The sequence below is a fragment of the Carassius carassius genome, chromosome 18 (assembly GCF_963082965.1).
Source record: "Carassius carassius chromosome 18, fCarCar2.1, whole genome shotgun sequence".
Lineage (NCBI taxonomy): Eukaryota > Metazoa > Chordata > Actinopteri > Cypriniformes > Cyprinidae > Carassius > Carassius carassius.
Genome location: NC_081772.1, coordinates 4361759 through 4372500, shown reverse-complemented (window position 1 = coordinate 4372500; position 10742 = coordinate 4361759). Strand labels below are relative to the sequence as shown.

General features: G+C 35.3%; 1 protein-coding gene across 3 annotated transcripts in view; it reads right to left on the bottom strand.

Moving 5' to 3' along the window:
- LOC132092162 (kelch-like protein 29) overlaps window positions 1–10742 on the bottom strand; it is a 240087-nt gene that overhangs the window by 212353 nt on the left and 16992 nt on the right. The window lies entirely within an intron of this gene.

Here is a 10742-nt window from a genome sequence, read left to right as displayed (position 1 = left end):
GTTATTAGCTTTTCCCGGTAGTTATCTAGGGATAACATATCTCGGAATGTCTGTCTTGAGTGTCAGATGATTCTTCAGAAATCATTCTAATATGCTGATTTGCAATCTAACGTGCAATAATACATCCTTGCTGAATGAAAGTATTGAACAGTAATGTACATAGCTTCAGTAAATTGTGGTAAATTTTCTACTAAAAAGGTTGTTAGGAAAAGTTGTTAGGAAACATGCAAGTTCCAATAAAATTCCATGTAAACTATGTGTTGTGTTGCAATTCTATATATACAATTTCCATCCCTTCTTATACTATATATTACTTGCTAAAACAACGGTTTAATACATAATAGTACAAACTTTGATTAAGCAACATGTTTATTCTTCTGTTATTCATCATCCTAAACACCTAAACTCAACTCAAGCTTATATTATGTTACAGTGGATTCACATGCACACCGTGGATGTTCTCTAGAAATGTTGTGGGGAAAAATGCACTATAAACCGTAATTTTATCTATAAAGAATTAATAGGATTGTTAAAGGTTTTCTATTAAATTGGATCCAGACATGAATGTGAGTAGTCAACATATGAGACCACTAGGTTAACCATAGGTTTTTTCAACAGCAATGCTGGATAGTAGCTTAATACATGTAATCAGAATTATGTAATCAGATTCCAAAATGTAAGTACTTGTAATTAGATGACATCATCAGATTACAGGTACTTTTTTATGGATTACTTGATTGCATATTCACATAATGGCAATACATTATTCATGATTTTACTATTTGGGAAACCCTGCTGTAATGCATTGTAATGCATTCCACGATGTGGAATATATACTTTTTTTTATTTTAAATAAAACTAATATAGTACACAATAATTCTATTCAAGTCTATTTGATGAATAAGTTAGGTCAAAAGTAATCTAAAAGTAGACAGACTGCATTACCTAATATGTGCCATCCAGACAATCCATATCACTAACTACAGTTTTCGTCATGTAATTTGTAATCAGTAATGGACTACAATTTGTGAGTAATCTAACCAGCGCTGTCTAATAGGATAGTAGTACTAGGTGACATACTGTAGAGTGGGCTGAAAAGGTTATTGATGAAAGATAAAGAAGTCTGTGGATTAACATGTACTAATGCATCACACAATAAGACTTGAAACATGCATTAGGAAAGTAAACTGGGTCGAATTGGACTTCATGTTGACTAAACATCAATCCATGCGCTTCACAACTCGGTGCACCTTTGAAGGAAGCAATATCCATAGAAACAGCACAAGGTCAGATATAGATCCTTAAACATTTCTCCACCTATAGAGCACTCAGCATCTGTTCAGCACATGTAGCCGCTCTATAAATCTCCTAGGAATCCCTTTAATGGCATCACAAACCCAGCTAATGGATGTCGTGCTGGGGTGAAAAACGCTAACAAGAATGATCAAAACAAACATGAAGGCTAACCTTTCAACCTTCTGTCAAACCTTAAATGTCATGGGGTTTTTCTGTGCCACACAGTATCTTTTTAACGTCCCATAAAACACTTCATCAGCACCAAGGCACCACACTGCATCCCAAACACGTCTGTTCTGGGATCATTTACAGTAGTAGGGTCGAGAGGAACCCAAGATAAGCAAACAGGCTGGACGCCCATCAAAACACACATTTAGTATTTTAAAGCAGATGAATCGTGATTCCAGCGAACGTGTTGGGAGTGTAACAGGAATTTCAGTCTCATTGGGACTGCACTGCGGTCCGATTTTCCACTGTGTGTTTTGGAGGTGCTTTCTCGCCTCATTCGTGCGATTTTTCACACCCAAGCTCTCTGTCATGCTACAGGACAGATAATACAAGCCACACTGTCCATGATAAACAGCATTTTTTATGTTATATAATGAAAGATGAAGAGCCCCAAAATTATGAAATGGTGTAATGTGTACGCTAGGCTGCGTTTTGCAATAGTCCGCACAATAATTTAAGGAATTAGTGCATTTTTTAAATGAATTCATGTGAATAAATGAATTAATTTTAAATGAAAATGCATTTTGGCGGCCAACCAGCAATCATACGGATGACATTTTAATTTCTACTTTGCATATAAATAACACTAACTAAATCTAATTTGTAGGAATACCTCTGATATTAATCTTCATGCGCATAATGATACATTTTTATAGTAAAGGGCAACCATTTCAATTTCTCTTTTTCTGCAGCTGTGAAAAACACATATAGTAATCATCCCTTGAGCCTCAAAGCTGATGAAGATGAAAGGAACTCTATATACTCAAGTATCTATTCAAACATGCCCTGAAAAAAAAACACACAAAATGTATTATTATTTAACAATACTGTTAAATGTATATTAATATTATCATTGTTGTTCTTGTTATTCACAAAAAAACTTTGCATGTTCTTAATACTAACAATGATGACATTGTTATTATTATTACATTTGTATGATTAATTATTCACAAAAATGCTTTTAATATTAAATAATAATGATAACAACAATAATAATCATTATAATTCGTATTATTAATATTATTATTCAATAGAATAATGCAGAACATTAAAATAAAAGTTTTGTGAATATAGTAAATAATGATAATAATAATTACTTTTCTACTGAAAAGCCTAAACACCCTAAGAAATCCAAGGTTTAATGGTTTTTACTGCTTGTCTATCCACTTTGAAGTAATTAACATGCTATTATAATACCAATTGACAAAAAATATATATATATATATATATTACTTATCTTGTACAAATAAAAGTATACAATTTTCTCCAATCAAACACCACCTAGAATATTAACATCTCCTTCCCAGACCACCTCCTACCAACTAGATTCACATGTGTTGCTGTGGGACTTCAAAATTAACACTTTAAAACACCATTTGCGTGTAAAGTACAACAGCAAACATTGTTTAATTGAAACTGCATGCATTTTAATGATTAACTCTTAAGTGGCCAGCAAAGTTGAACACAGGACACCGAAAACCAGCTTAACTACCACACGCTGCGATAAACCAGCAATCGACTTTAATCTGAAGTCAAGTCAACAGTTGACAGTCTTGAGTGGCACAAATTCTAAATATTAGTCTGTATTCTGACAGGTTAAATATAGCGGGTGCTTGAGTGACGGGACGAAAGAGTGCAAGAGCAAGACAGATTGACTGGCAGAGTAAGAGGGCACCAGGGCCTTCGGAGATGTTTCCTGTCAATGGGCAGCCAGAAAAGACGCTCAGTCTGTCTCAATCTCAGGAGTTGCCGATGGGCTGAAGTTTGCCTCTTATTTAGGCTGTTATGACAGGTTACATCGTTTATTTGATGCTTAGAAAGTTCTCCAGTTCTCCCGCACATTCGGTTTGAGACTGAACTCATTCAGCAGATTTGAAGTGCCTGATTATGTTATTATGGAAATGCGAAAATGCCAAACGGCAGTCCATGTCTGGTTCAAATGTCATGATATGTCACAACCGGTTGAAATGCCTCACTGTGAGCCACTTCAGTTAATAAGATTACATGCTGGCTGAATTAATGAACGACTGAGAGCACACAAACAGGAAAAATCCGTTCTGAAGCAGGCAATCAGACTTGCTAAGCGTGCACTCGGTGTAAACTTTCCCCGTGGCTCGAGCTCAGGTTTTCGGAGTGAAGGCACAGATCCAGTGATACTGTGTTCCACCAAGGCCACGATCTTTCACTTGGTCATCCATAAAACAGGAGATGAAGTGGCTGACTTAGCCGATCAATGACAGTGCAGGTGACACAGTCTCTGAAGTTGCTGAACGCTGTGACATTTCGAGAGGAAACGGGAACGTTCTCCTCGGAGCACCTCTGAGTCAAGCCATCCATCAGCGCTGTCCTTATCCTTCAGTTTGTACTCTCAATCTGATCTGTTACACACCTGCTCATAAAAACTACATGAACTCAACGTAGAACCTGCTTTCTTAAAGCAACAGTTCAATGTGTGTGTATATATATATATATATATATATATATATATATATATATATATATAGGGGTGTAACGGTATGTGTATTCGTACCGGACCGTTTCGGTACAGGGCTTTCGGTACGGTGCACGTGTGTACCGAATGACCGAATGCAATATTTTGTATGCGGAACATAGGTACATTTCTGTGTTTCCAAACAAACATATTAAGTGGCGGAAGTGTGAACATCACTACAACTAGGAAAAAAAAGATTGTAATTCAAATGCAGCTCCCGTCAGCATTTAATCAGACCTTTGCTCTTAATTCCAATCGGTCCAACGCAATAACGAAATCGGAGCAGGTCTAAAAACTTAAACTGTTGATGCTGCATTTTACACTTTGGAAAAGTTATATATATATTTTTTAAATATGAGCAGGCCTACAAGCTGGGATTGATAATGCTGCACTGTAATCATAGTTATTTATTTATATTTTTCATTATATTTTATTATATGATATTGGTTTGAGACAGAGTATTTTATTTAGTGGAGATCTTTGCAGCAGTATTTTATTTCTTATTCTTTTTTTATTTTATATATATTTTATTAAAAAGTATTTAAAAAAAATAGTAAAAAAAAGTTTATAGTAATAAAAAACCTGCAGTTTAATGTTTGCATTTCTTTCCCTTACTGTACCGAAAATGAACCGAACCGTGACTTTAAAATCGAGGTACGTACCAAACCGTGATTTTTGCGTACCGTTACACCCCTAATATATATATATTAGGGCTGAAACGATTCCTCGAGTAACTCGAGTAACTCGATTACAAAAAATGATTGAGGCAAATTCCTCTGCCTCCAAGCCTCTTTTAATTTATTTGAAATCTCACGTCAGGTTCTTTCGCAATGGTTTTTTAATGTCACACAACGCGTTTACGTCACCCAGAAAGCGGAAGGAGACAAGCACTGTGTCCGAGATCGCATACTGCAAGAAGTCAGCAGTGTTTTGATTTGAGGGCGCGGGCAAACGTAAAGAGAACGTTGTGGCGTGTGTCCATTGCAAGATAGAGCTGGCATACCACAACTAGGGCCCTATGATTTCCGTGATGCAGAAAACGTGGAGGGAATCGTGGAATCCAGCCATAAAAACGGAATTTACAGTTTAACGCGGAATGGCACGGAATTTGCCAAATTTTGAATGAATTAATCAAAAGTAGGTCATTGCACTTACATCAAATCACGATATGGACTAATATCTGTAAATATTAAGCCGGAACAGTCTATTTAAATATGAATCCTGCATTTTCTGCGTGTCTGTGTTAATGAATGGAGCAGAAGCGCGTCTTCATTCATTAAATACACTGAAGCGCGCTTGACGCTCGTGGTGATTTCAGCTTCTGCTGTCTCACTAAATAAAGATGTGAACACATGAACAACATCTCCAGAACTGCTCTGACAGTCACTTCATGAGCATTTGACCATGTTATTTGAGTAAAACTAGCGTCACATCACATACACAGAACTGTAAAGGTACGTCAACCCGTCAAAATAAAAGTCCGGTTAAAGACTATTGTTCAGCAGAATGTGTAGCCTACATCAAAAAAAAAAAAAAAAAAAAAAAAAAAATTTTTTTTTTTTTTAAGGTTTAATCGCACAACATTTCTTCCATGTTTTATTTTTTATAGTAAATCCCCTTTGTTTACCAAAAAGTTACGTTAATTTTCAATAATTAAAAGATAAATTAAATTAATGTTTTATGTGTTTAATGTTTAATGTGCATCTCAGAAAATGCTTTATTTAAAACCCCAAATGAATGGCACTTAAATGCACTTAATGCATCTGTTAACTTTATTGTCATTGTTCACAGTACAAGTTCAGACAGAGAAATAATGGGTAATAATTTAATGTTTATTTTTGATGTATGCATTGCATTCTATGCATTTAAAAAATAAAAATATTTTTTTTCTAAAAAAGGAAACTTAGTTGTTCATTTTAAGAGACCCAGGAGTCTTATTTTCTCTTGCATAATTAATATTGCACTTATTAAGCAAAAACACATTTTATCCATTTTATACTCAATTAATCGATGGAATTTTTGGTAGAATACTCGATAACTAAAATATTCGATAGCTACAGCCCTAATATATATACACATATATACACGCATATACACACACACACACACACACACACACACACAACATTTTATTAAAAATGTATTAAATTTTTATATTTTTCTTACGATTTAGTTTTTTACTTATTTAATTTAATATTCAAATCATTTTGCTCTGCGTCTGAAACAACTCCATAAATTCACAAATAAACCTTAAGCCCTTATTCACATTTTCTTTCAGAAATGTCACATTACGAAGTAAAAAGAGTTGCAAATGCAACTGATAACTCAAATGAGCTTTCACAAAGCTTTTAGCATCTGTAATTTCTGTGAAACAGAATGAAAAGAATTAAGCGCAGTACTTGATTTTATTCTTCTGAATTTGATTGGATCATAAAACTATGCGCCGTGATTTCACTGGTTACAGTAATTTTGGCCTTGGTTACATCAAAGAAGCTGAGTGAGCCAAATTTAGTGATTTGATAAACACATATGACAAAATATAAAATAAAAATATTACACTTTAAAATTAAAAAGAACAAAGAATAAATTAAACCGTTATAGTGTCTCTTGATCACTGCAATGGTCATTTTTAAATTCCATGCACTGACACCAACACGCTACACCATGTCACCATCTGCGTGTAAATGCGACATTCCCCTGTAAAGAGCTTGGCACTTGGACGCTTTCCTGGAATCCTCTGTAGTTCCCTGTCCGTTCAGATGGTGTTTATGCTAAAGCACAGTCCCTAATGGACCTCCAACAAAGTACAGGGAGCGTTCCTGAGCTATGGTCTAAACGCGGAGCTCCGTCTCACACATTAGGCTCAATGGCTTGCATGAGATGATATGTTATGACCCCTGCTGTGTGCAAGTCCCCGGGGGTGATGCCACTAACACACACGGATAACCCCGACCAAGCCAAAGACGTCTTAATCACATGAAGAGAGGGTTTGTACACGGAGATGTCGAAACACTGCAGTTGTAGAGATGCAAATGAAGGCGATATGAGAAAAATGAATAATTATGAGTTTGCAAGTAGTACACAAATTATGCACACTCTCTCAGCATCTTTAAAAGACGAGAGAGAAGCCATTTCATGATTATTATCAAACATTTTCACACTTTCTTTCAGCAGGGAACTTACTTGCACATAACGAATGCATCAAGTGGCCCAATCACATGATATCAGCCTCCCAAGGAAGGTATTGAAATTTAGCATTAAAATGAGCTTCAAATTAGCAAACCCCTTCTAATATGAGTTTAAACACAACAGCAGTTGAATTTACAGGAAATTGCAGGACTCTGAAGAGCTCAGATGATTTTGGTGGTGCAATTTTCTCAATGTTAGTTTTACATTTCACTTATGCAGGAACATTCAGTTACGCAGCTCGGGGAGCACTTTAAGGAAACGCGGGTAATCGGGGATAAATTAGTGATTTAATACTTGAAAAAGTTATGCATGGTCAAAGTTTCAAGTCGATGCGGAGTGTATAGTAAGTTAGTTGGGATATGCGTCCGCGGTGCTTTCATAGTGAGATCTGATGAGATGAGCCAGCCCGAGGCACCCACAGCTGCTGCTGAAGATTTAGTGGCAAACGACGAAGCACCAAAGATATGGCACTATTTCGGTTTTAAACCAGGGGACCACATGCAGACTGAAGTTATATGTAAAACATGTCAATCTCGAATGGCAACACAAAGGGGAAACACTACATATTTTTCCAGTCAGCTCAAAGCGAAGCACAAAAATGTTTATTAGAGTTTTGCGAAGGCTATTATGCGTGTTTGTCAGTGACGTATGGCTCTGTAATCAGCAGTAAATGCTAATCCATCTGAAAGCAACACACGTCAAACAACTTTCCAAATATGAGATTATGTCAGCATTATATCGGCATTATGAACCTCTTGTCTGACAAAAGACAACATTTAATAACATTGTTTTTACTTCATAAAGTCAGTTGAGCATTTGAAATAAAATCCGTCTGTTAGATGATGTCTTCTGACACAGAATTAGGCACACAACATATTTCAAAGTATTCTACACAGTGATCAAGGCTATATCGATTAGTATCGCATTATAAATATACTTCATTATAATAAAACTCCTGAAAAGACTTGAAAGAACTCATATAAGCCATATACTCCCTTAGTCGTGTGTTTATTATTCACGTTGAATCAATGAAAACAATTAAATCTTGGCCCTGTCCCAAATCCCTCGTGGTCTTCCTCTGAGTCCACACTTTTGTGACGTGATGATTTTGACTGTCGGGTAGAAGTGGAGCTCGCCCCAGTTTGTCTGTCTGTCTCTGTGTGTGTGTGTGTGTGTGTGTGTGTGTGTATGTCTAGATCTATATAGTTATTTATATGAATTGTCATAAACAAATACATGAGGTAGGCCGACTTCTCAACTGTGTTACATTTACATGCAAATATCATATACACTTTATATTCAAGAATCCAAATTATTGGTCGACTGATATTGTTTTTTTGATAGCCGATATCTTGGAAAGCAGGGGGGGGGCGGGCGATATAAAGCCGATATAATTTTTTTTGCATTTTAAATTACATTTAATTAATTTGAAATCATTTGACAAATAAATGTGTAAAATAAACACACTAATACTTTAGATGACAAAGTATTTTTCACAAATACATAAATATTTGATAAAAATATGATAAAAAAAGCACTAACCAACAGGGAACTTAGTATTCTGGGAAGTTTGTGTGCATTGGGAATCATATTTTTCAAATAAAGCCAGGGTTATAGTCATTTTACACACAGCACACAGTGCAAATGAAATGAATATGACAGCATAATTTGAAATCCCGAGTTTAAAGCATTCAATTAACACAGACTGGTCGTCACACAGAGAACACGCGATCATGCTGGAGAAAAATGCACACTTCACAAGATCTCACAGCTAGATTCGACTAAGTTTGCAAGATTTGTGATATTAAATGTTCATTAGTTATTCAAAGATTTGTTTAAATGATATAAATGCATATTTGCTCAATGCTGACAGCAAATGAGAAAATATTATGTTTGCCTTTCTATTACTAACAATATAAAAGCAATTGTTATAATACTTTTTGTATACATTAATTCCTTTGTTAAATCTGATTCTTAGACAGACTTCTATCTGTATAAGACAGAAGAGTTAACAACTACAGTAAACAAGAGGGAGAATGTTAGCGCTGCCGTTATCAGCACCGTCAAAATAAAAGTCTGGTGCGCCGTCAAAATAAATGTCCCGCCTCGAAAACATCGGCCAAGCAGAAAAACATATCATCCGATGCGGATATTTGAAAAAGGTCGATATATCAGTCGACCACTAATCCAAAATCACTATAAATTTGTAGGATTGAAAGGATTATAATCGTCAGGACTATATAATAACATAGAAAGGTGGAGGGCAAATCAGTTTTCGCAGTTTTGTTGTTATCGCAGACCTTTGCTAAATGAAATGCACACAGTTTATTTGAATTCGGACACAAAAAGATCAAATTTTGTGTTGTTCTCATGCAGTGGAAGTAAATGGTGAACAGAGGCTCCAAAACTACGGAGAACAATAAGTTTCAGTCAAATTTCAGTCTGTTCCTCTCACGAAGTTATCATATAGTTTTTGAAGACTTGGAATAGAGTGTATGAGACTTCATTTTTTGTTCCACCGAAGCACATTAATAATGAAACTTTTTCAAATACATACTGAATACAAAATACACAATGATAAGGATGTGACAGAATCTACAATCCTGAGAAAAGGTTGCCACAGATTCCTGCTGATTAAATTCTAATTAGAGATTAAGACAAAATCGTGACTGCCAGTGGGCTGGTTTAATCTTCAAACACACAGGACATGGACCACAAACTAAAAAGCTGCGCTGCTTCACTTGAGCCAGGTCAAAGCTGGTCACTGCGTACCAATGATCAAAAAGCTCCACATCCCATTAGCCAGAACTCGCAGTGGGGTAACCCAATTAAATCAATTCCATTTAATCAGAGTGGGATGCATGAGCTGAGGGGGTTTGGCTTTCCTGACATTCTAGTCGCATGTAATCCCACCGCTTAATCACCAGAGCTGTGTCCACTGAGAAACGCTAATTGGAGTGTGATGAAATTCCACTGATGACAACTGGAAAGTGTTGCAAATTGATCGACTTCCTAGAATTTGTAAAAGGTCTTGCATGGGTCATGTGACCCGACTCGATTTCTGTTATAAATAAAAAGTATACAAAAATATATTAGAAAAATATATGTAAATTAAACATAGATTTTAAAAAAATAAAAAATTCTTCTTCTCATCAAGCCTGCATTTATTTGATCAAAAATACAGAAAAAACAGTAATATTGTGAAATATTATTACAACTTAAAATAATAGTTTTCTATTTGAATATACTTTTAAAAAATAATTTATTCCTGTGATACAAAGCTGAATTTTCAGCATCATTACTCCAGCCTTCAGTGTCACATGTAACATCCAGTCTATCACATGATCATTTAGAAATCATTTTAATATTCTGATTTATTATGGGTTTTGGAAACAGTTCTGCTGTGATGAATAAAAGGCTAAAAAGAACTGCATTTATTAAAAAAAAAAAAATCTAATAATATATATTCTAATAATATATTTTCTTTACTATCACTTTTTATCAATTTAACACATCCTTGCTGAATAAAAGTATTGAT